The sequence below is a fragment of the Brassica napus genome, unplaced genomic scaffold (assembly GCF_020379485.1).
Source record: "Brassica napus cultivar Da-Ae unplaced genomic scaffold, Da-Ae ScsIHWf_1080;HRSCAF=1541, whole genome shotgun sequence".
In the NCBI taxonomy this organism is placed as follows: domain Eukaryota; kingdom Viridiplantae; phylum Streptophyta; class Magnoliopsida; order Brassicales; family Brassicaceae; genus Brassica; species Brassica napus.
Window position 1 is genome coordinate 41,327 of NW_026014505.1, and position 21,540 is coordinate 62,866.

The window sequence follows — 21,540 nt, forward strand, 5'->3', positions numbered from 1 at the left end:
ATCTAACCTGAAAGTTCTGAACACAAAAGGTTAACCGATAAAAAATTCCTACACTCTCAAAGTGTTGGTCTGGCCCCACAAGTGTTCTCTCAGATTTTATGGTCACTTCAAAAGTTATAGTTTCCAAGTTTTAGGAGAAAAATAATAATAAAATGGATTTAATAAAAGCAGGGGTGAACACAGGATCGGGAGGTCACCCATCATTTTTTAACTCCGCCCAAACACTCCAAGCTGGGATTTCTGATGGGACCGCAGGATTTATCTTCCACCACCAGCCAAATAAATCAAAACTTTTTTTTTCATTTCCTTTTTTTGTGATAACTTTGGGCGTTGGGGCCCTTTTCTTTTCTCTTTTTTTTTTCAGCGGAATGGTGCATAGGTAAGGTAGTGGCCCGTTTAGAAAGAAATGAAAACAATTTTAAAATGAAAGATGAGAAACGTTTGAAGGTTAAAACCGGTTGAGGGTCCGAACCAATTGGACGCCCTAAAATAGGCACCCTATTTTCGCCGTTTATGGTTCTGGCCTTCCGAAATGGGGAGGGCGACTGAGGTTTCACGGTTCAAATAGTTGCGGATGGCCCAATTGAACTCGACTTCAGTTGGTGCAAAATAGACTCAAAAGTCACCAAAAAGAAGGATTCTAAACGTTGCCGATTTATGCGCACAGGTTCCAAGAATTAGAGGATGTTTACTCGGAGTTTAACCCTCACCAAGAAACAAACTCGCGTTTCTACATAGAATCAAATAGATAAACTCAAAATAAAAGGGAAACCCACATGCTTTTCTTATTTGTTTTTTAGCCCTAATATGCATGCCCGTTGTAGGCGTCAAAGAAGAATGCAAAAAAACCTGGAAACTCGAATTGAATCCTTTTTTAAGCCCGAACTTTCTGGTTTTTGTTTGATTTTTTTCCCATGAACGGCCGGACTTCCTTGCACCCCTATTGGTTTCTTATGGAATGGCTTTGAAATGGGCTGAGGAAAAGGTCTGGGTAGAATTAGTTAAAAACCGTTCCAAATGGAATTTAGAATTTTTTTTGGGCCGAAAAATCTAAATTCCAATAACTAAACCAGGTCAACACAGAGACTTAGGGATTCAGGTCCCATCCTAGTATCACTTAGCTCACTCAGCCTCATCTAGCTGATCTACTATCATTAAGCTGGTTCAGATCAAGCATACTCTGTTTAGCTGGTTCCAGCTCGGCCCTCCAGTTCATCACTGGTTTTAGATCAGTTTTTTCACCATATGCATCGAGGTTTTTTTTGTTAAGAAGAATAATCAGGTTAAGCCAAGAAGCATCAACCAACCTGGATCCTTGATCCTTTACGTCCCTTAACTTTCTGCAGCCCGTTTGAGGGTCAAAACGGCTGAATTTGGGCCCGAAAAATTGCCACCCCTATTCACCGCCCTTTATGGTTTCTGGGCCTTTCCGAAATGGTGCTATGGGCGACGTAGTTCCTCACGGTTCAAAAGTTATGAGGTTTCCAAGTTTAGACTCGTTTTAGGCCGAAAAATAAAATAAAAATAATAATAAAAAGGGGTGCAACACGAGGACTTCCCGGGAGGTCACCCATCCTAGTACTACTCTCGCCCAAGCACGCTTAACTGCGGAGTTCTGATGGGATCCGGTGCATTAGTGCTGGTATGATCGCACCCGTTAGTACATCACTCGCGTTTCCATATATCATTTGTTTCGGCCAATCCAAGTGTAAGGCCGTGGGGCCCACATGATTTTCTTACTTTTTTTTTCAGCGGAATAGTGCATCGAGGTTAATGGCGTTAAGAAAGCATCAAAAACAACCTGAAAATCCGATTGGGATCCTTTTTTACGTCCCTTAACTTTCTGCAGCCCGTTTGAGGGTCAAAACGGCTGAATTTGGGCCCGAAAAATTGCCACCCCTATTCACCGCCCTTTATGGTTTCTGGGCCTTTCCGAAATGGTGCTATGGGCGACGTAGTTCCTCACGGTTCAAAAGTTATGAGTTTCCAAGTTTAGACTCGTTTTAGGCCGAAAAATAAAATAAAAATAATAATAAAAGGGGGTGCAACACGAGGACTTCCCGGGAGGTCACCCATCCTAGTACTACTCTCGCCCAAGCACGCTTAACTGCGGAGTTCTGATGGGATCCGGTGCATTAGTGCTGGTATGATCGCACCCGTTAGTACATCACTCGCGTTTCCATATATCATTTGTTTCGGCCAATCCAAGTGTAAGGCCGTGGGGCCCACATGATTTTCTTACTGTTTTTTTCAGCGGAATAGTGCATCGAGGTTAATGGCGTTAAGAAAGCATCAAAAACAACCTGAAAATCCGATTGGGATCCTTTTTTACGTCCCTTAACTTTCTGCAGCCCGTTTGAGGGTCAAAACGGCTGAATTTGGGCCCGAAAAATTGCCACCCCTATTCACCGCCCTTTATGGTTTCTGGGCCTTTCCGAAATGGTGCTATGGGCGACGTAGTTCCTCACGGTTCAAAAGTTATGAGGTTTCCAAGTTTAGACTCGTTTTAGGCCGAAAAATAAAATAAAAATAATAATAAAAAGGGGTGCAACACGAGGACTTCCCGGGAGGTCACCCATCCTAGTACTACTCTCGCCCAAGCACGCTTAACTGCGGAGTTTTGATGGGATCCGGTGCATTAGTGCTGGTATGATCGCACCCGTTAGTACATCACTCGCGTTTCCATATATCATTTGTTTCGGCCAATCCAAGTGTAAGGCCGTGGGGCCCACATGATTTTCTACTTTTTTTTCAGCGGAATAGTGCATCGAGGTTAATGGCGTTAAGAAAGCATCAAAAACAACCTGAAAATCCGATTGGGATCCTTTTTTACGTCCCTTAACTTTCTGCAGCCCGTTTGAGGGTCAAAACGGCTGAATTTGGGCCCGAAAAATTGCCACCCCTATTCACCGCCCTTTATGGTTTCTGGGCCTTTCCGAAATGGTGCTATGGGCGACGTAGTTCCTCACGGTTCAAAAGTTATGAGGTTTCCAAGTTTAGACTCGTTTTAGGCCGAAAAATAAAATAAAAATAATAATAAAAAGGGGTGCAACACGAGGACTTCCCGGGAGGTCACCCATCCTAGTACTACTCTCGCCCAAGCACGCTTAACTGCGGAGTTCTGATGGGATCCGGTGCATTAGTGCTGGTATGATCGCACCCGTTAGTACATCACTCGCGTTTCCATATATCATTTGTTTCGGCCAATCCAAGTGTAAGGCCGGGGCCCACATGATTTTCTTACTTTTTTTTCAGCGGAATAGTGCATCGAGGTTAATGGCGTTAAGAAAGCATCAAAAACAACCTGAAAATCCGATTGGGATCCTTTTTTACGTCCCTTAACTTTCTGCAGCCCGTTTGAGGGTCAAAACGGCTGAATTTGGGCCCGAAAAATTGCCACCCCTATTCACCGCCCTTTATGGTTTCTGGGCCTTTCCGAAATGGTGCTATGGGCGACGTAGTTCCTCACGGTTCAAAAGTTATGAGGTTTCCAAGTTTAGACTCGTTTTAGGCCGAAAAATAAAATAAAAATAATAAAAAAGGGGTGCAACACGAGGACTTCCCGGGAGGTCACCCATCCTAGTACTACTCTCGCCCAAGCACGCTAACTGCGGAGTTCTGATGGGATCCGGTGCATTAGTGCTGGTATGATCGCACCCGTTAGTACATCACTCGCGTTTCCATATATCATTTGTTTCGGCCAATCCAAGTGTAAGGCCGTGGGGCCCACATGATTTTCTTACTTTTTTTCAGCGGAATAGTGCATCGAGGTTAATGGCGTTAAGAAAGCATCAAAAACAACCTGAAAATCCGATTGGGATCCTTTTTTACGTCCCTTAACTTTCTGCAGCCCGTTTGAGGGTCAAAACGGCTGAATTTGGGCCCGAAAAATTGCCACCCCTATTCACCGCCCTTTATGGTTTCTGGGCCTTTCCGAAATGGTGCTATGGGCGACGTAGTTCCTCACGGTTCAAAAGTTATGAGGTTTCCAAGTTTAGACTCGTTTTAGGCCGAAAAATAAAATAAAATAATAATAAAAAGGGGTGCAACACGAGGACTTCCCGGGAGGTCACCCATCCTAGTACTACTCTCGCCCAAGCACGCTTAACTGCGGAGTTCTGATGGGATCCGGTGCATTAGTGCTGGTATGATCGCACCCGTTAGTACATCACTCGCGTTTCCATATATCATTTGTTTCGGCCAATCCAAGTGTAAGGCCGTGGGGCCCACATGATTTTCTTACTGTTTTTTTCAGCGGAATAGTGCATCGAGGTTAATGGCGTTAAGAAAGCATCAAAAACAACCTGAAAATCCGATTGGGATCCTTTTTTACGTCCCTTAACTTTCTGCAGCCCGTTTGAGGGTCAAAACGGCTGAATTTGGGCCCGAAAAATTGCCACCCCTATTCACCGCCCTTATGGTTTCTGGGCCTTTCCGAAATGGTGCTATGGGCGACGTAGTTCCTCACGGTTCAAAAGTTATGAGGTTTCCAAGTTTAGACTCGTTTTAGGCCGAAAATAAAATAAAAATAATAATAAAAAGGGGTGCAACACGAGGACTTCCCGGGAGGTCACCCATCCTAGTACTACTCTCGCCCAAGCACGCTTAACTGCGGAGTTCTGATGGGATCCGGTGCATTAGTGCTGGTATGATCGCACCCGTTAGTACATCACTCGCGTTTCCATATATCATTTGTTTCGGCCAATCCAAGTGTAAGGCCGTGGGGCCCACATGATTTTCTTATGTTTTTTTTCAGCGGAATAGTGCATCGAGGTTAATGGCGTTAAGAAAGCATCAAAAAAACCTGAAAATCCGATTGGGATCCTTTTTTACGTCCCTTAACTTTCTGCAGCCCGTTTGAGGGTCAAAACGGCTGAATTTGGGCCCGAAAAATTGCCACCCCTATTCACCGCCCTTTATGGTTTCTGGGCCTTTCCGAAATGGTGCTATGGGCGACGTAGTTCCTCACGGTTCAAAAGTTATGAGGTTTCCAAGTTTAGACTCGTTTTAGGCCGAAAAATAAAATAAAAATAATAATAAAAAGGGGTGCAACACGAGGACTTCCCGGGAGGTCACCCATCCTAGTACTACTCTCGCCCAAGCACGCTTAACTGCGGAGTTCTGATGGGATCCGGTGCATTAGTGCTGGTATGATCGCACCCGTTAGTACATCACGCGTTTCCATATATCATTTGTTTCGGCCAATCCAAGTGTAAGGCCGTGGGGCCCACATGATTTTCTTACTGTTTTTTTCAGCGGAATAGTGCATCGAGGTTAATGGCGTTAAGAAAGCATCAAAAACAACCTGAAAATCCGATTGGGATCCTTTTTTACGTCCCTTAACTTTCTGCAGCCCGTTTGAGGGTCAAAACGGCTGAATTTGGGCCCGAAAAATTGCCACCCCTATTCACCGCCCTTTATGGTTTCTGGGCCTTTCCGAAATGGTGCTATGGGCGACGTTGTTCCTCACGGTTCAAAAGTTATGGGGTTTCCAAGTTTAGACTCGTTTTAGGCCGAAAAATAAAATAAAAATAATAATAAAAGGGGTGCAACACGAGGACTTCCCGGGAGGTCACCCATCCTAGTACTACTCTCGCCCAAGCACGCTTAACTGCGGAGTTCTGATGGGATCCGGTGCATTAGTGCTGGTATGATCGCACCCGTTAGTACATCACTCGCGTTTCCATATATCATTTGTTTCGGCCAATCCAAGTGTAAGGCCGTGGGGTCCACATGATTTTCTTACTGTTTTTTTCAGCGGAATAGTGCATCGAGGTTAATGGCGTTAAGAAAGCATCAAAAACAACCTGAAAATCCGATTGGGATCCTTTTTTACGTCCCTTAACTTTCTGCAGCCCGTTTGAGGGTCAAAACGGCTGAATTTGGGCCCGAAAAATTGCCACCCCTATTCACCGCCCTTTATGGTTTCTGGGCCTTTCCGAAATGGTGCTATGGGCGACGTAGTTCCTCACGGTTCAAAAGTTATGAGGTTTCCAAGTTTAGACTCGTTTTAGGCCGAAAAATAAAATAAAAATAATAATAAAAAGGGGTGCAACACGAGGACTTCCCGGGAGGTCACCCATCCTAGTACTACTCTCGCCCAAGCACGCTTACTGCGGAGTTCTGATGGGATCCGGTGCATTAGTGCTGGTATGATCGCACCCGTTAGTACATCACTCGCGTTTCCATATATCATTTGTTTCGGCCAATCCAAGTGTAAGGCCGTGGGGCCCACATGATTTTCTTACTTTTTTTTCAGCGGAATAGTGCATCGAGGTTAATGGCGTTAAGAAAGCATCAAAAACAACCTGAAAATCCGATTGGGATCCTTTTTTACGTCCCTTAACTTTCTGCAGCCCGTTTGAGGGTCAAAACGGCTGAATTTGGGCCCGAAAAATTGCCACCCCTATTCACCGCCCTTTATGGTTTCTGGGCCTTTCCGAAATGGTGCTATGGGCGACGTAGTTCCTCACGGTTCAAAAGTTATGAGGTTTCCAAGTTTAGACTCGTTTTAGGCCGAATAATAAAATAAAAATAATAATAAAAAGGGGTGCAACACGAGGACTTCCCGGGAGGTCACCCATCCTAGTACTACTCTCGCCCAAGCACGCTTAACTGCGGAGTTCTGATGGGATCCGGTGCATTAGTGCTGGTATGATCGCACCCGTTAGTACATCACTCGCGTTTCCATATCATTTGTTTCGGCCAATCCAAGTGTAAGGCCGTGGGGCCCACATGATTTCTTACTTTTTTTTTCAGCGGAATAGTGCATCGAGGTTAATGGCGTTAAGAAAGCATCAAAAACAACCTGAAAATCCGATTGGGATCCTTTTTTACGTCCCTTAACTTTCTGCAGCCCGTTTGAGGGTCAAAACGGCTGAATTTGGGCCCGAAAAATTGCCACCCCTATTCACCGCCCTTTATGGTTTCTGGGCCTTTCCGAAATGGTGCTATGGGCGACGTAGTTCCTCACGGTTCAAAAGTTATGAGGTTTCCAAGTTTAGACTCGTTTTAGGCCGAAAATAAAATAAAAATAATAATAAAAAGGGGTGCAACACGAGGACTTCCCGGGAGGTCACCCATCCTAGTACTACTCTCGCCCAAGCACGCTTAACTGCGGAGTTCTGATGGGATCCGGTGCATTAGTGCTGGTATGATCGCACCCGTTAGTACATCACTCGCGTTTCCATATATCATTTGTTTCGGCCAATCCAAGTGTAAGGCCGTGGGGCCCACATGATTTTCTTACTGTTTTTTTTCAGCGGAATAGTGCATCGAGGTTAATGGCGTTAAGAAAGCATCAAAAACAACCTGAAAATCCGATTGGGATCCTTTTTTACGTCCCTTAACTTTCTGCAGCCCGTTTGAGGGTCAAAACGGCTGAATTTGGGCCCGAAAAATTGCCACCCCTATTCACCGCCCTTTATGGTTTCTGGGCCTTTCCGAAATGGTGCTATGGGCGACGTAGTTCCTCACGGTTCAAAAGTTATGAGGTTTCCAAGTTTAGACTCGTTTTAGGCCGAATAATAAAATAAAAATAATAATAAAAAGGGGTGCAACACGAGGACTTCCCGGGAGGTCACCCATCCTAGTACTACTCTCGCCCAAGCACGCTTAACTGCGGAGTTCTGATGGGATCCGGTGCATTAGTGCTGGTATGATCGCACCCGTTAGTACATCACTCGCGTTTCCATATATCATTTGTTTCGGCCAATCCAAGTGTAAGGCCGTGGGGCCCACATGATTTTCTTACTGTTTTTTTCAGCGGAATAGTGCATCGAGGTTAATGGCGTTAAGAAAGCATCAAAAACAACCTGAAAATCCGATTGGGATCCTTTTTTACGTCCCTTAACTTTCTGCAGCCCGTTTGAGGGTCAAAACGGCTGAATTTGGGCCCGAAAAATTGCCACCCCTATTCACCGCCCTTTATGGTTTCTGGGCCTTTCCGAAATGGTGCTATGGGCGACGTAGTTCCTCACGGTTCAAAAGTTATGAGGTTTCCAAGTTTAGACTCGTTTTAGGCCGAAAAATAAAATAAAAATAATAATAAAAAGGGGTGCAACACGAGGACTTCCCGGGAGGTCACCCATCCTAGTACTACTCTCGCCCAAGCACGCTTACTGCGGAGTTCTGATGGGATCCGGTGCATTAGTGCTGGTATGATCGCACCCGTTAGTACATCACTCGCGTTTCCATATATCATTTGTTTCGGCCAATCCAAGTGTAAGGCCGTGGGGCCCACATGATTTTCTTACTTTTTTTTCAGCGGAATAGTGCATCGAGGTTAATGGCGTTAAGAAAGCATCAAAAACAACCTGAAAATCCGATTGGGATCCTTTTTTACGTCCCTTAACTTTCTGCAGCCCGTTTGAGGGTCAAAACGGCTGAATTTGGGCCCGAAAAATTGCCACCCCTATTCACCGCCCTTTATGGTTTCTGGGCCTTTCCGAAATGGTGCTATGGGCGACGTAGTTCCTCACGGTTCAAAAGTTATGAGGTTTCCAAGTTTAGACTCGTTTTAGGCCGAAAAATAAAATAAAATAATAATAAAAAAGGGGTGCAACACGAGGACTTCCCGGGAGGTCACCCATCCTAGTACTACTCTCGCCCAAGCACGCTTACTGCGGAGTTCTGATGGGATCCGGTGCATTAGTGCTGGTATGATCGCACCCGTTAGTACATCACTCGCGTTTCCATATATCATTTGTTTCGGCCAATCCAAGTGTAAGGCCGTGGGGCCCACATGATTTTCTTACTTTTTTTCAGCGGAATAGTGCATCGAGGTTAATGGCGTTAAGAAAGCATCAAAAACAACCTGAAAATCCGATTGGGATCCTTTTTTACGTCCCTTAACTTTCTGCAGCCCGTTTGAGGGTCAAAACGGCTGAATTTGGGCCCGAAAAATTGCCACCCCTATTCACCGCCCTTTATGGTTTCTGGGCCTTTCCGAAATGGTGCTATGGGCGACGTAGTTCCTCACGGTTCAAAAGTTATGAGGTTTCCAAGTTTAGACTCGTTTTAGGCCGAAAATAAAATAAAAATAATAATAAAAAGGGGTGCAACACGAGGACTTCCCGGGAGGTCACCCATCCTAGTACTACTCTCGCCCAAGCACGCTTACTGCGGAGTTCTGATGGGATCCGGTGCATTAGTGCTGGTATGATCGCACCCGTTAGTACATCACTCGCGTTTCCATATATCATTTGTTTCGGCCAATCCAAGTGTAAGGCCGTGGGGCCCACATGATTTTCTTACTTTTTTTTTCAGCGGAATAGTGCATCGAGGTTAATGGCGTTAAGAAAGCATCAAAAACAACCTGAAAATCCGATTGGGATCCTTTTTTACGTCCCTTAACTTTCTGCAGCCCGTTTGAGGGTCAAAACGGCTGAATTTGGGCCCGAAAAATTGCCACCCCTATTCACCGCCCTTTATGGTTTCTGGGCCTTTCCGAAATGGTGCTATGGGCGACGTAGTTCCTCACGGTTCAAAAGTTATGAGGTTCCAAGTTTAGACTCGTTTTAGGCCGAAAAATAAAATAAAAATAATAATAAAAAGGGGTGCAACACGAGGACTTCCCGGGAGGTCACCCATCCTAGTACTACTCTCGCCCAAGCACGCTTAACTGCGGAGTTCTGATGGGATCCGGTGCATTAGTGCTGGTATGATCGCACCCGTTAGTACATCACTCGCGTTTCCATATATCATTTGTTTCGGCCAATCCAAGTGTAAGGCCGTGGGGCCCACATGATTTTCTTACTGTTTTTTTCAGCGGAATAGTGCATCGAGGTTAATGGCGTTAAGAAAGCATCAAAAACAACCTGAAAATCCGATTGGGATCCTTTTTTACGTCCCTTAACTTTCTGCAGCCCGTTTGAGGGTCAAAACGGCTGAATTTGGGCCCGAAAAATTGCCACCCCTATTCACCGCCCTTTATGGTTTCTGGGCCTTTCCGAAATGGTGCTATGGGCGACGTAGTTCCTCACGGTTCAAAAGTTATGAGGTTTCCAAGTTTAGACTCGTTTTAGGCCGAAAAATAAAATAAAAATAATAATAAAAAGGGGTGCAACACGAGGACTTCCCGGGAGGTCACCCATCCTAGTACTACTCTCGCCCAAGCACGCTTAGCTGCGGAGTTCTGATGGGATCCGGTGCATTAGTGCTGGTATGATCGCACCCGTTAGTACATCACTCGCGTTTCCATATATCATTTGTTTCGGCCAATCCAAGTGTAAGGCCGTGGGGCCCACATGATTTTCTACTTTTTTTTCAGCGGAATAGTGCATCGAGGTTAATGGCGTTAAGAAAGCATCAAAAACAACCTGAAAATCCGATTGGGATCCTTTTTTACGTCCCTTAACTTTCTGCAGCCCGTTTGAGGGTCAAACGGCGGCTGAATTTGGGCCCGAAAAATTGCCACCCCTATTCACCGCCCTTTATGGTTTCTGGGCCTTTCCGAAATGGTGCTATGGGCGACGTAGTTCCTCACGGTTCAAAAGTTATGAGGTTTCCAAGTTTAGACTCGTTTTAGGCCGAAAATAAAATAAAAATAATAATAAAAAGGGGTGCAACACGAGGACTTCCCGGGAGGTCACCCATCCTAGTACTACTCTCGCCCAAGCACGCTTAACTGCGGAGTTCTGATGGGATCCGGTGCATTAGTGCTGGTATGATCGCACCCGTTAGTACATCACTCGCGTTTCCATATATCATTTGTTTCGGCCAATCCAAGTGTAAGGCCGTGGGGCCCACATGATTTTCTTACTTTTTTTTTCAGCGGAATAGTGCATCGAGGTTAATGGCGTTAAGAAAGCATCAAAAACAACCTGAAAATCCGATTGGGATCCTTTTTTACGTCCCTTAACTTTCTGCAGCCCGTTTGAGGGTCAAAACGGCTGAATTTGGGCCCGAAAAATTGCCACCCCTATTCACCGCCCTTTATGGTTTCTGGGCCTTTCCGAAATGGTGCTATGGGCGACGTAGTTCCTCACGGTTCAAAAGTTATGAGGTTTCCAAGTTTAGACTCGTTTTAGGCCGAAAAATAAAATAAAAATAATAATAAAAAGGGGTGCAACACGAGGACTTCCCGGGAGGTCACCCATCCTAGTACTACTCTCGCCCAAGCACGCTTAACTGCGGAGTTCTGATGGGATCCGGTGCATTAGTGCTGGTATGATCGCACCCGTTAGTACATCACTCGCGTTTCCATATATCATTTGTTTCGGCCAATCCAAGTGTAAGGCCGTGGGGCCCACATGATTTTCTTACTTTTTTTTCAGCGGAATAGTGCATCGAGGTTAATGGCGTTAAGAAAGCATCAAAAACAACCTGAAAATCCGATTGGGATTTTTTTACGTCCTTAACTTTCTGCAGCCCGTTTGAGGGTCAAAACGGCTGAATTTGGGCCCGAAAAATTGCCACCCCTATTCACCGCCCTTTATGGTTTCTGGGCCTTTCCGAAATGGTGCTATGGGCGACGTAGTTCCTCACGGTTCAAAAGTTATGAGGTTTCCAAGTTTAGACTCGTTTTAGGCCGAAAAATAAAATAAAAATAATAATAAAAAGGGGTGCAACACGAGGACTTCCCGGAGGTCACCCATCCTAGTACTACTCTCGCCCAAGCACGCTAACTGCGGAGTTCTGATGGGATCCGGTGCATTAGTGCTGGTATGATCGCACCCGTTAGTACATCACTCGCGTTTCCATATATCATTTGTTTCGGCCAATCCAAGTGTAAGGCCGTGGGGCCCACATGATTTTCTTACTGTTTTTTTCAGCGGAATAGTGCATCGAGGTTAATGGCGTTAAGAAAGCATCAAAAACAACCTGAAAATCCGATTGGGATCCTTTTTACGTCCCTTAACTTTCTGCAGCCCGTTTGAGGGTCAAAACGGCTGAATTTGGGCCCGAAAAATTGCCACCCCTATTCACCGCCCTTTATGATTTCTGGGCCTTTCCGAAATGGTGCTATGGGCGACGTAGTTCCTCACGGTTCAAAAGTTATGAGGTTTCCAAGTTTAGACTCGTTTTAGGCCGAATAATAAAATAAAAATAATAATAAAAAGGGGTGCAACACGAGGACTTCCCGGGAGGTCACCCATCCTAGTACTACTCTCGCCCAAGCACGCTTAACTGCGGAGTTCTGATGGGATCCGGTGCATTAGTGCTGGTATGATCGCACCCGTTAGTACATCACTCGCGTTTCCATATATCATTTGTTTCGGCCAATCCAAGTGTAAGGCCGTGGGGCCCACATGATTTTCTTACTGTTTTTTTCAGCGGAATAGTGCATCGAGGTTAATGGCGTTAAGAAAGCATCAAAAAACAACCTGAAAATCCGATTGGGATCCTTTTTTACGTCCCTTAACTTTCTGCAGCCCGTTTGAGGGTCAAACCGGCTGAATTTGGGCCCGAAAAATTGCCACCCCTATTCACCGCCCTTTATGGTTTCTGGGCCTTTCCGAAATGGTGCTATGGGCGACGTAGTTCCTCACGGTTCAAAAGTTATGAGGTTTCCAAGTTTAGACTCGTTTTAGGCCGAAAAATAAAATAAAAATAATAATAAAAAGGGGTGCAACACGAGGACTTCCCGGGAGGTCACCCATCCTAGTACTACTCTCGCCCAAGCACGCTTAACTGCGGAGTTCTGATGGGATCCGGTGCATTAGTGCTGGTATGATCGCACCCGTTAGTACATCACTCGCGTTTCCATATATCATTTGTTTCGGCCAATCCAAGTGTAAGGCCGTGGGGCCCACATGATTTTCTTACTGTTTTTTTTTCAGCGGAATAGTGCATCGAGGTTAATGGCGTTAAGAAAGCATCAAAAACAACCTGAAAATCCGATTGGGATCCTTTTTTACGTCCCTTAACTTTCTGCAGCCCGTTTGAGGGTCAAAACGGCTGAATTTGGGCCCGAAAAATTGCCACCCCTATTCACCGCCCTTTATGGTTTCTGGGCCTTTCCGAAATGGTGCTATGGGCGACGTAGTTCCTCACGGTTCAAAAGTTATGAGGTTTCCAAGTTTAGACTCGTTTTAGGCCGAAAATAAAATAAAAATAATAATAAAAAGGGGTGCAACACGAGGACTTCCCGGGAGGTCACCCATCCTAGTACTACTCTCGCCCAAGCACGCTTAACTGCGGAGTTCTGATGGGATCCGGTGCATTAGTGCTGGTATGATCGCACCCGTTAGTACATCACTCGCGTTTCCATATATCATTTGTTTCGGCCAATCCAAGTGTAAGGCCGTGGGGCCCACATGATTTTCTACTGTTTTTTTCAGCGGAATAGTGCATCGAGGTTAATGGCGTTAAGAAAGCATCAAAAACAACCTGAAAATCCGATTGGGATCCTTTTTTACGTCCCTTAACTTTCTGCAGCCCGTTTGAGGGTCAAAACGGCTGAATTTGGGCCCGAAAAATTGCCACCCTATTCACCGCCCTTTATGGTTTCTGGGCTTTCCGAAATGGTGCTATGGGCGACGTAGTTCCTCACGGTTCAAAAGTTATGAGGTTTCCAAGTTTAGACTCGTTTTAGGCCGAAAAATAAAATAAAAATAATAATAAAAAGGGGTGCAACACGAGGACTTCCCGGGAGGTCACCCATCCTAGTACTACTCTCGCCCAAGCACGCTTAACTGCGGAGTTCTGATGGGATCCGGTGCATTAGTGCTGGTATGATCGCACGTTGCGTTGATTATTATTTTTTTATTTTTTGTTTCCATTAACATTTGATTTTTTTTTTCGGCCAATCCAAGTGTAAGGCCGTGGGGCCACATGATTTTTACTGTTTTTTCAGCGGAATAGTGCATCGAGGTTAATGGCGTTAAGAAAGCATCAAAAACAACCTGAAAATCCGATTGGGATCCTTTTTTACGTCCCTTAACTTTCTGCAGCCCGTTTGAGGGTCAAAACGGCTGAATTTGGGCCCGAAAAATTGCCACCCCTATTCACCGCCCTTTATGGTTTCTGGGCCTTTCCGAAATGGTGCTATGGGCGACGTAGTTCCTCACGGTTCAAAAGTTATGAGGTTTCCAAGTTTAGACTCGTTTTAGGCCGAAAAATAAAATAAAAATAATAATAAAAAGGGGTGCAACACGAGGACTTCCCGGGAGGTCACCCATCCTAGTACTACTCTCGCCCAAGCACGCTTAACTGCGGAGTTCTGATGGGATCCGGTGCATTAGTGCTGGTATGATCGCACCCGTTAGTACATCACTCGCGTTTCCATATATCATTTGTTTCGGCCAATCCAAGTGTAAGGCCGTGGGGCCCACATGATTTTCTTACTTTTTTTTCAGCGGAATAGTGCATCGAGGTTAATGGCGTTAAGAAAGCATCAAAAACAACCTGAAAATCCGATTGGGATCCTTTTTTACGTCCCTTAACTTTCTGCAGCCCGTTTGAGGGTCAAAACGGCTGAATTTGGGCCCGAAAAATTGCCACCCCTATTCACCGCCCTTTATGGTTTCTGGGCCTTTCCGAAATGGTGCTATGGGCGACGTAGTTCCTCACGGTTCAAAAGTTATGAGTTTCCAAGTTTAGACTCGTTTTAGGCCGAAAAATAAAATAAAAATAATAATAAAAAGGGGTGCAACACGAGGACTTCCCGGGAGGTCACCCATCCTAGTACTACTCTCGCCCAAGCACGCTTAACTGCGGAGTTCTGATGGGATCCGGTGCATTAGTGCTGGTATGATCGCACCCGTTAGTACATCACTCGCGTTTCCATATATCATTTGTTTCGGCCAATCCAAGTGTAAGGCCGTGGGGCCCACATGATTTTCTACTTTTTTTTCAGCGGAATAGTGCATCGAGGTTAATGGCGTTAAGAAAGCATCAAAAACAACCTGAAAATCCGATTGGGATCCTTTTTTACGTCCCTTAACTTTCTGCAGCCCGTTTGAGGGTCAAAACGGCTGAATTTGGGCCCGAAAAATTGCCACCCCTATTCACCGCCTTTATGGTTTCTGGGCCTTTCCGAAATGGTGCTATGGGCGACGTAGTTCCTCACGGTTCAAAAGTTATGAGGTTTCCAAGTTTAGACTCGTTTTAGGCCGAAAAATAAAATAAAAATAATAATAAAAAGGGGTGCAACACGAGGACTTCCCGGGAGGTCACCCATCCTAGTACTACTCTCGCCCAAGCACGCTTAACTGCGGAGTTCTGATGGGATCCGGTGCATTAGTGCTGGTATGATCGCACCCGTTGTACATCACTCGCGTTTCCATATATCATTTGTTTCGGCCAATCCAAGTGTAAGGCCGTGGGGCCCACATGATTTTCTTACTTTTTTTTTCAGCGGAATAGTGCATCGAGGTTAATGGCGTTAAGAAAGCATCAAAAACAACCTGAAAATCCGATTGGGATCCTTTTTACGTCCCTTAACTTTCTGCAGCCCGTTTGAGGGTCAAAACGGCTGAATTTGGGCCCGAAAAATTGCCACCCCTATTCACCGCCCTTTATGGTTTCTGGGCCTTTCCGAAATGGTGCTATGGGCGACGTAGTTCCTCACGGTTCAAAAGTTATGAGGTTTCCAAGTTTAGACTCGTTTTAGGCCGAAAAATAAAATAAAAAAAAATAATAAAAAGGGGTGCAACACGAGGACTTCCCGGGAGGTCACCCATCCTAGTACTACTCTCGCCCAAGCACGCTTAACTGCGGAGTTCTGATGGGATCCGGTGCATTAGTGCTGGTATGATCGCACCCGTTAGTACATCACTCGCGTTTCCATATATCATTTGTTTCGGCCAATCCAAGTGTAAGGCCGTGGGGCCCACATGATTTTCTTACTTTTTTTTCAGCGGAATAGTGCATCGAGGTTAATGGCGTTAAGAAAGCATCAAAAACAACCTGAAAATCCGATTGGGATCCTTTTTTACGTCCCTTAACTTTCTGCAGCCCGTTTGAGGGTCAAAACGGCTGAATTTGGGCCCGAAAAATTGCCACCCCTATTCACCGCCCTTTATGGTTTCTGGGCCTTTCCGAAATGGTGCTATGGGCGACGTAGTTCCTCACGGTTCAAAAGTTATGAGGTTCCAAGTTTAGACTCGTTTTAGGCCGAAAAATAAAATAAAATAATATAAAGGGTGCAACACGAGGACTTCCCGGGAGGTCACCCATCCTAGTACTACTCTCGCCCAAGCACGCTTAACTGCGGAGTTCTGATGGGATCCGGTGCATTAGTGCTGGTATGATCGCACCCGTTAGTACATCACTCGCGTTTCCATATATCATTTGTTTCGGCCAATCCAAGTGTAAGGCCGTGGGGTCCACATGATTTTTACTGTTTTTTTTCAGCGGAATAGTGCATCGAGGTTAATGGCGTTAAGAAAGCATCAAAAACAACCTGAAAATCCGATTGGGATCCTTTTTTACGTCCCTTAACTTTCTGCAGCCCGTTTGAGGGTCAAAACGGCTGAATTTGGGCCCGAAAAATTGCCACCCCTATTCACCGCCCTTTATGGTTTCTGGGCCTTTCCGAAATGGTGCTATGGGCGACGTAGTTCCTCACGGTTCAAAAGTTATGAGGTTTCCAAGTTTAGACTCGTTTTAGGCCGAAAAATAAAATAAAAATAATAATAAAAAGGGGTGCAACACGAGGACTTCCCGGGAGGTCACCCATCCTAGTACTACTCTCGCCCAAGCACGCTTACTGCGGAGTTCTGATGGGATCCGGTGCATTAGTGCTGGTATGATCGCACCCGTTAGTACATCACTCGCGTTTCCATATATCATTTGTTTCGGCCAATCCAAGTGTAAGGCCGTGGGGCCCACATGATTTTCTTACTTTTTTTTTCAGCGGAATAGTGCATCGAGGTTAATGGCGTTAAGAAAGCATCAAAACAACCTGAAAATCCGATTGGGATCCTTTTTTACGTCCCTTATCTTTCTGCAGCCCGTTTGAGGGTCAAAACGGCTGAATTTGGGCCCGAAAAATTGCCACCCCTATTCACCGCCCTTTATGGTTTCTGGGCCTTTCCGAAATGGTGCTATGGGCGACGTAGTTCCTCACGGTTCAAAAGTTATGAGGTTTCCAAGTTTAGACTCGTTTTAGGCCGAAAATAAAATAAAATAATAATAAAAAGGGGTGCAACACGAGGACTTCCCGGGAGGTCACCCATCCTAGTACTACTCTCGCCCAAGCACGCTTACTGCGGAGTTCTGATGGGATCCGGTGCATTAGTGCTGGTATGATCGCACCCGTTAGTACATCACTCGCGTTTCCATATATCATTTGTTTCGGCCAATCCAAGTGTAAGGCCGTGGGGCCCACATGATTTTCTTTTTTTTTTCAGCGGAATAGTGCATCGAGGTTAATGGCGTTAAGAAAGCATCAAAAACAACCTGAAAATCCGATTGGGATCCTTTTTTACGTCCCTTAACTTTCTGCAGCCCGTTTGAGGGTCAAAACGGCTGAATTTGGGCCCGAAAAATTGCCACCCCTATTCACCGCCCTTTATGGTTTCTGGGCCTTTCCGAAATGGTGCTATGGGCGACGTAGTTCCTCACGGTTCAAAAGTTATGAGGTTTCCAAGTTTAGACTCGTTTTAGGCCGAAAATAAAATAAAAATAATAATAAAAAGGGGTGCAACACGAGGACTTCCGGGAGGTCACCCATCCTAGTACTACTCTCGCCCAAGCACGCTTACTGCGGAGTTCTGATGGGATCCGTGCATTAGTGCTGGTATGATCGCACCCGTTAGTACATCACTCGCGTTTCCATATATCATTTGTTTCGGCCAATCCAAGTGTAAGGCCGTGGGGCCCACATGATTTTCTTACTGTTTTTTTCAGCGGAATAGTGCATCGAGGTTAATGGCGTTAAGAAAGCATCAAAAACAACCTGAAAATCCGATTGGGATCCTTTTTTACGTCCCTTAACTTTCTGCAGCCCGTTTGAGGGTCAAAACGGCTGAATTTGGGCCCGAAAAATTGCCACCCCTATTCACCGCCCTTATGGTTTCTGGGCCTTTCCGAAATGGTGCTATGGGCGACGTAGTTCCTCACGGTTCAAAAGTTATGAGGTTTCCAAGTTTAGACTCGTTTTAGGCCGAAAAATAAAAAAAAATAATAAAAAAAGGGGTGCAACACGAGGACTTCCCGGGAGGTCACCCATCCTAGTACTACTCTCGCCCAAGCACGCTTAACTGCGGAGTTCTGATGGGATCCGGTGCATTAGTGCTGGTATGATCGCACCCGTTAGTACATCACTCGCGTTTCCATATATCATTTGTTTCGGCCAATCCAAGTGTAAGGCCGTGGGGCCCACATGATTTTCTACTGTTTTTTTCAGCGGAATAGTGCATCGAGGTTAATGGCGTTAAGAAAGCATCAAAAACAACCTGAAAATCCGATTGGGATCCTTTTTTACGTCCCTTAACTTTCTGCAGCCCGTTTGAGGGTCAAAACGGCTGAATTTGGGCCCGAAAAATTGCCACCCCTATTCACCGCCCTTTATGGTTTCTGGGCCTTTCCGAAATGGTGCTATGGGCGACGTAGTTCCTCACGGTTCAAAAGTTATGAGGTTTCCAAGTTTAGACTCGTTTTAGGCCGAAAATAAAATAAAAATAATAATAAAAAGGGGTGCAACACGAGGACTTCCCGGGAGGTCACCCATCCTAGTACTACTCTCGCCCAAGCACGCTTACTGCGGAGTTCTGATGGGATCCGGTGCATTAGTGCTGGTATGATCGCACCCGTTAGTACATCACTCGCGTTTCCATATATCATTTGTTTCGGCCAATCCAAGTGTAAGGCCGTGGGGCCCACATGATTTTCTTACTGTTTTTTTCAGCGGAATAGTGCATCGAGGTTAATGGCGTTAAGAAAGCATCAAAAACAACCTGAAAATCCGATTGGGATCCTTTTTTACGTCCCTTAACTTTCTGCAGCCCGTTTGAGGGTCAAAACGGCTGAATTTGGGCCCGAAAAATTGCCCCCCTATTCACCGCCCTTTATGGTTTCTGGGCCTTTCCGAAATGGTGCTATGGGCGACGTTCCTCACGGTTCAAAAGTTATGAGGTTTCCAAGTTTAGACTCGTTTTAGGCCGAAAAATAAAATAAAAATAATAATAAAAAGGGGTGCAACACGAGGACTTCACCCATCCTAGTACTACTCTCGCCCAAGCACGCTTAACTGCGGAGTTCTGATGGATCCGGTGCATTAGTGCTGGTATGATCGCACCCGTTAGTACATCACTCGCGTTTCCATATCATTTGTTTCGGCCAATCCAAGTGTAAGGCCGTGGGGCCCACATGATTTCTTACTGTTTTTTTCAGCGGAATAGTGCATCGAGGTTAATGGCGTTAAGAAAGCATCAAAAACAACCTGAAAATCCGATTGGGATCCTTTTTTACGTCCCTTAACTTTCTGCAGCCCGTTTGAGGGTCAAAACGGCTGAATTTGGGCCCGAAAAATTGCCACCCCTATTCACCGCCCTTTATGGTTTCTGGGCCTTTCCGAAATGGGTGCTATGGGCGACGTAGTTCCTCACGGTTCAAAAGTTATGAGGTTTCCAAGTTTAGACTCGTTTTAGGCCGAAAAATAAAATAAAAATAATAATAAAAAGGGGTGCAACACGAGGACTTACCCATCCTAGTACTACTCTCGCCCAAGCACGCTTAGCTGCGGAGTTCTGATGGGATCCGGTGCATAAGTGCTAGTATGATCGCACCCGTTAGTACATCACTCGCGTTTCCATATATCATTTGTTTCGGCCAATCCAAGTGTAAGGCCGTGGGGCCCACATGATTCTTACTTTTTTTTCAGCGGAATAGTGCATCGAGGTTAGTGGCGTTAAGAAAGCATCAAAAACAACCTGAAAATCTGATTGGGATCCTTTTTTACGTCCCTTAACTTTCTGCAGCCCGTTTGAGGGTCAAAACGGCTGAATTTGGGCCCGAAAAATTGCCACCCCTATTCACCGCCCTTTATGGTTTCTGGGCCTTTCCGAAATGGTGCTATGGGCGACGTAGTTCCTCACGGTTCAAAAGTTATGAGGTTTCCAAGTTTAGACTCGTTTTAGGCCGAAAATAAAATAAAAATAATAATAAAAAGGGGTGCAACACGAGGACTTCCCGGGAGGTCACCCATCCTAGTACTACTCTCGCCCAAGCACGCTTAACTGCGGAGTTCTGATGGGATCCGGTGCATTAGTGCTGGTATGATCGCCACCGTTAGTACATCACTCGCGTTTCCATATATCATTTGTTTCGGCCAATCCAAGTGTAAGGCCGTGGGGCCCACATGATTTTCTTACTGTTTTTTTTCAGCGGAATAGTGCATCGAGGTTAATGGCGTTAAGAAAGCATCAAAAACAACCTGAAAATCCGATTGGGATCCTTTTTTACGTCCCTTAACTTTCTGCAGCCCGTTTGAGGGTCAAAACGGCTGAATTTGGGCCCGAAAAATTGCCACCCCTATTCACCGCCCTTTATGGTTTCTGGGCCTTTCCGAAATGGTGCTATGGGCGACGTAGTTCCTCACGGTTCAAAAGTTATGAGGTTTCCAAGTTTAGACTCGTTTTAGGCCGAAAAATAAAATAAAAAATAATAATAAAAAGGGGTGCAACACGAGGACTTCCCGGGAGGTCACCCATCCTAGTACTACTCTCGCCCAAGCACGCTTAACTGCGGAGTTCTGATGGGATCCGGTGCATTAGTGCTGGTATGATCGCACCGTTAGTACATCACTCGCGTTTCCATATATCATTTGTTTCGGCCAATCCAAGTGTAAGGCCGTGGGGCCCACATGATTTTCTACTTTTTTTTCAGCGGAATAGTGCATCGAGGTTAATGGCGTTAAGAAAGCATCAAAAACAACCTGAAAATCCGATTGGGATCCTTTTTTACGTCCCTTAACTTTCTGCAGCCCGTTTGAGGGTCAAAACGGCTGAATTGGGCCCGAAAAATTGCCACCCTATTCACCGCCCTTTATGGTTTCTGGGCCTTTCCGAAATGGTGCTATGGGCGACGTAGTTCCTCACGGTTCAAAAGTTATGAGGTTTCCAAGTTTAGACTCGTTTTAGGCCGAAAATAAAATAAAAATAATAATAAAAGGGGTGCAACACGAGGACTTCCCGGGAGGTCACCCATCCTAGTACTACTCTCGCCCAAGCACGCTTAACTGCGGAGTTCTGATGGGATCCGGTGCATTAGTGCTGGTATGATCGCACCCGTTAGTACATCACTCGCGTTTCCATATATCATTTGTTTCGGCCAATCCAAGTGTAAGGCCCACATGATTTTCTTACTGTTTTTTTCAGCGGAATAGTGCATCGAGGTTAGTGGCGTTAAGAAAGCATCAAAAACAACCTGAAAATCCGATTGGGATCCTTTTTACGTCCCTTAACTTTCTGCAGCCCGTTTGAGGGTCAAAACGGCTGAATTGGGCCCGAAAAATTGCCCCTATTCACCGCCCTTTATGGTTTCTGGGCCTTTCCGAAATGGTGCTATGGGCGACGTAGTTCCTCACGGTTCAAAAGTTATGAGGTTTCCAAGTTTAGACTCGTTTTAGGCCGAAAAATAAAATAAAAAATA

The 21,540-nt window shown here is 45.5% G+C and overlaps 38 non-coding genes and 2 pseudogenes across 38 annotated transcripts; all 40 read right to left on the minus strand.

The window, feature by feature from the left end:
- Window positions 1–1,537: 1,537 nt before the first annotated feature.
- On the minus strand, window positions 1,538–1,656 carry LOC125595615. Its single transcript, XR_007330441.1, has one exon. It is a non-coding gene; the product is annotated as a 5S ribosomal RNA (ribosomal RNA).
- A 383-nt stretch (window positions 1,657–2,039) lies between these two features.
- Window positions 2,040–2,158, minus strand: LOC125595616. Its single transcript, XR_007330442.1, has one exon. It is a non-coding gene; the product is annotated as a 5S ribosomal RNA (ribosomal RNA).
- Window positions 2,159–2,542: 384 nt separating this feature from the next.
- LOC125595642 lies at window positions 2,543–2,661 on the minus strand. The gene has a single exon (XR_007330471.1). It is a non-coding gene; the product is annotated as a 5S ribosomal RNA (ribosomal RNA).
- A 382-nt stretch (window positions 2,662–3,043) lies between these two features.
- LOC125595617 lies at window positions 3,044–3,162 on the minus strand. The gene has a single exon (XR_007330443.1). It is a non-coding gene; the product is annotated as a 5S ribosomal RNA (ribosomal RNA).
- A 379-nt stretch (window positions 3,163–3,541) lies between these two features.
- On the minus strand, window positions 3,542–3,659 carry LOC125595654. Its single transcript, XR_007330483.1, has one exon. It is a non-coding gene; the product is annotated as a 5S ribosomal RNA (ribosomal RNA).
- Window positions 3,660–4,040: 381 nt separating this feature from the next.
- LOC125595618 lies at window positions 4,041–4,159 on the minus strand. The gene has a single exon (XR_007330444.1). It is a non-coding gene; the product is annotated as a 5S ribosomal RNA (ribosomal RNA).
- Window positions 4,160–4,541: 382 nt separating this feature from the next.
- Window positions 4,542–4,660, minus strand: LOC125595619. Its single transcript, XR_007330445.1, has one exon. It is a non-coding gene; the product is annotated as a 5S ribosomal RNA (ribosomal RNA).
- Window positions 4,661–5,043: 383 nt separating this feature from the next.
- Window positions 5,044–5,162, minus strand: LOC125595620. Its single transcript, XR_007330446.1, has one exon. It is a non-coding gene; the product is annotated as a 5S ribosomal RNA (ribosomal RNA).
- A 381-nt stretch (window positions 5,163–5,543) lies between these two features.
- Window positions 5,544–5,662, minus strand: LOC125595621. The gene has a single exon (XR_007330447.1). It is a non-coding gene; the product is annotated as a 5S ribosomal RNA (ribosomal RNA).
- Window positions 5,663–6,046: 384 nt separating this feature from the next.
- On the minus strand, window positions 6,047–6,164 carry LOC125595647. The gene has a single exon (XR_007330476.1). It is a non-coding gene; the product is annotated as a 5S ribosomal RNA (ribosomal RNA).
- Window positions 6,165–6,547: 383 nt separating this feature from the next.
- On the minus strand, window positions 6,548–6,666 carry LOC125595623. The gene has a single exon (XR_007330449.1). It is a non-coding gene; the product is annotated as a 5S ribosomal RNA (ribosomal RNA).
- A 380-nt stretch (window positions 6,667–7,046) lies between these two features.
- Window positions 7,047–7,165, minus strand: LOC125595624. Its single transcript, XR_007330450.1, has one exon. It is a non-coding gene; the product is annotated as a 5S ribosomal RNA (ribosomal RNA).
- Window positions 7,166–7,550: 385 nt separating this feature from the next.
- LOC125595625 lies at window positions 7,551–7,669 on the minus strand. The gene has a single exon (XR_007330451.1). It is a non-coding gene; the product is annotated as a 5S ribosomal RNA (ribosomal RNA).
- Window positions 7,670–8,053: 384 nt separating this feature from the next.
- LOC125595648 lies at window positions 8,054–8,171 on the minus strand. Its single transcript, XR_007330477.1, has one exon. It is a non-coding gene; the product is annotated as a 5S ribosomal RNA (ribosomal RNA).
- A 383-nt stretch (window positions 8,172–8,554) lies between these two features.
- Window positions 8,555–8,672, minus strand: LOC125595649. The gene has a single exon (XR_007330478.1). It is a non-coding gene; the product is annotated as a 5S ribosomal RNA (ribosomal RNA).
- Window positions 8,673–9,053: 381 nt separating this feature from the next.
- LOC125595650 lies at window positions 9,054–9,171 on the minus strand. Its single transcript, XR_007330479.1, has one exon. It is a non-coding gene; the product is annotated as a 5S ribosomal RNA (ribosomal RNA).
- Window positions 9,172–9,554: 383 nt separating this feature from the next.
- On the minus strand, window positions 9,555–9,673 carry LOC125595626. Its single transcript, XR_007330452.1, has one exon. It is a non-coding gene; the product is annotated as a 5S ribosomal RNA (ribosomal RNA).
- A 384-nt stretch (window positions 9,674–10,057) lies between these two features.
- LOC125595640 lies at window positions 10,058–10,176 on the minus strand. Its single transcript, XR_007330469.1, has one exon. It is a non-coding gene; the product is annotated as a 5S ribosomal RNA (ribosomal RNA).
- Window positions 10,177–10,559: 383 nt separating this feature from the next.
- LOC125595627 lies at window positions 10,560–10,678 on the minus strand. The gene has a single exon (XR_007330454.1). It is a non-coding gene; the product is annotated as a 5S ribosomal RNA (ribosomal RNA).
- Window positions 10,679–11,062: 384 nt separating this feature from the next.
- Window positions 11,063–11,181, minus strand: LOC125595628. The gene has a single exon (XR_007330455.1). It is a non-coding gene; the product is annotated as a 5S ribosomal RNA (ribosomal RNA).
- A 380-nt stretch (window positions 11,182–11,561) lies between these two features.
- Window positions 11,562–11,678, minus strand: LOC125595656. The gene has a single exon (XR_007330485.1). It is a non-coding gene; the product is annotated as a 5S ribosomal RNA (ribosomal RNA).
- Window positions 11,679–12,061: 383 nt separating this feature from the next.
- On the minus strand, window positions 12,062–12,180 carry LOC125595629. Its single transcript, XR_007330456.1, has one exon. It is a non-coding gene; the product is annotated as a 5S ribosomal RNA (ribosomal RNA).
- Window positions 12,181–12,565: 385 nt separating this feature from the next.
- LOC125595630 lies at window positions 12,566–12,684 on the minus strand. Its single transcript, XR_007330457.1, has one exon. It is a non-coding gene; the product is annotated as a 5S ribosomal RNA (ribosomal RNA).
- A 385-nt stretch (window positions 12,685–13,069) lies between these two features.
- On the minus strand, window positions 13,070–13,188 carry LOC125595631. Its single transcript, XR_007330458.1, has one exon. It is a non-coding gene; the product is annotated as a 5S ribosomal RNA (ribosomal RNA).
- Window positions 13,189–13,569: 381 nt separating this feature from the next.
- LOC125595646 lies at window positions 13,570–13,688 on the minus strand. Its single transcript, XR_007330475.1, has one exon. It is a non-coding gene; the product is annotated as a 5S ribosomal RNA (ribosomal RNA).
- Window positions 13,689–14,086: 398 nt separating this feature from the next.
- On the minus strand, window positions 14,087–14,205 carry LOC125595632. The gene has a single exon (XR_007330460.1). It is a non-coding gene; the product is annotated as a 5S ribosomal RNA (ribosomal RNA).
- Window positions 14,206–14,587: 382 nt separating this feature from the next.
- Window positions 14,588–14,706, minus strand: LOC125595634. The gene has a single exon (XR_007330462.1). It is a non-coding gene; the product is annotated as a 5S ribosomal RNA (ribosomal RNA).
- Window positions 14,707–15,087: 381 nt separating this feature from the next.
- LOC125595635 lies at window positions 15,088–15,206 on the minus strand. The gene has a single exon (XR_007330463.1). It is a non-coding gene; the product is annotated as a 5S ribosomal RNA (ribosomal RNA).
- Window positions 15,207–15,589: 383 nt separating this feature from the next.
- LOC125595636 lies at window positions 15,590–15,708 on the minus strand. The gene has a single exon (XR_007330464.1). It is a non-coding gene; the product is annotated as a 5S ribosomal RNA (ribosomal RNA).
- A 377-nt stretch (window positions 15,709–16,085) lies between these two features.
- On the minus strand, window positions 16,086–16,204 carry LOC125595639. Its single transcript, XR_007330468.1, has one exon. It is a non-coding gene; the product is annotated as a 5S ribosomal RNA (ribosomal RNA).
- A 383-nt stretch (window positions 16,205–16,587) lies between these two features.
- Window positions 16,588–16,705, minus strand: LOC125595651. The gene has a single exon (XR_007330480.1). It is a non-coding gene; the product is annotated as a 5S ribosomal RNA (ribosomal RNA).
- A 381-nt stretch (window positions 16,706–17,086) lies between these two features.
- On the minus strand, window positions 17,087–17,204 carry LOC125595652. Its single transcript, XR_007330481.1, has one exon. It is a non-coding gene; the product is annotated as a 5S ribosomal RNA (ribosomal RNA).
- A 380-nt stretch (window positions 17,205–17,584) lies between these two features.
- On the minus strand, window positions 17,585–17,700 carry LOC125595657. Its single transcript, XR_007330486.1, has one exon. It is a non-coding gene; the product is annotated as a 5S ribosomal RNA (ribosomal RNA).
- Window positions 17,701–18,081: 381 nt separating this feature from the next.
- LOC125595637 lies at window positions 18,082–18,200 on the minus strand. The gene has a single exon (XR_007330466.1). It is a non-coding gene; the product is annotated as a 5S ribosomal RNA (ribosomal RNA).
- A 382-nt stretch (window positions 18,201–18,582) lies between these two features.
- On the minus strand, window positions 18,583–18,700 carry LOC125595653. Its single transcript, XR_007330482.1, has one exon. It is a non-coding gene; the product is annotated as a 5S ribosomal RNA (ribosomal RNA).
- A 380-nt stretch (window positions 18,701–19,080) lies between these two features.
- Window positions 19,081–19,188, minus strand: LOC125595659 (annotated as a pseudogene).
- A 382-nt stretch (window positions 19,189–19,570) lies between these two features.
- Window positions 19,571–19,678, minus strand: LOC125595658 (annotated as a pseudogene).
- A 380-nt stretch (window positions 19,679–20,058) lies between these two features.
- Window positions 20,059–20,177, minus strand: LOC125595643. The gene has a single exon (XR_007330472.1). It is a non-coding gene; the product is annotated as a 5S ribosomal RNA (ribosomal RNA).
- A 386-nt stretch (window positions 20,178–20,563) lies between these two features.
- On the minus strand, window positions 20,564–20,682 carry LOC125595641. Its single transcript, XR_007330470.1, has one exon. It is a non-coding gene; the product is annotated as a 5S ribosomal RNA (ribosomal RNA).
- Window positions 20,683–21,059: 377 nt separating this feature from the next.
- LOC125595638 lies at window positions 21,060–21,178 on the minus strand. The gene has a single exon (XR_007330467.1). It is a non-coding gene; the product is annotated as a 5S ribosomal RNA (ribosomal RNA).
- Between the last annotated feature and the right edge of the window lie 362 nt (window positions 21,179–21,540).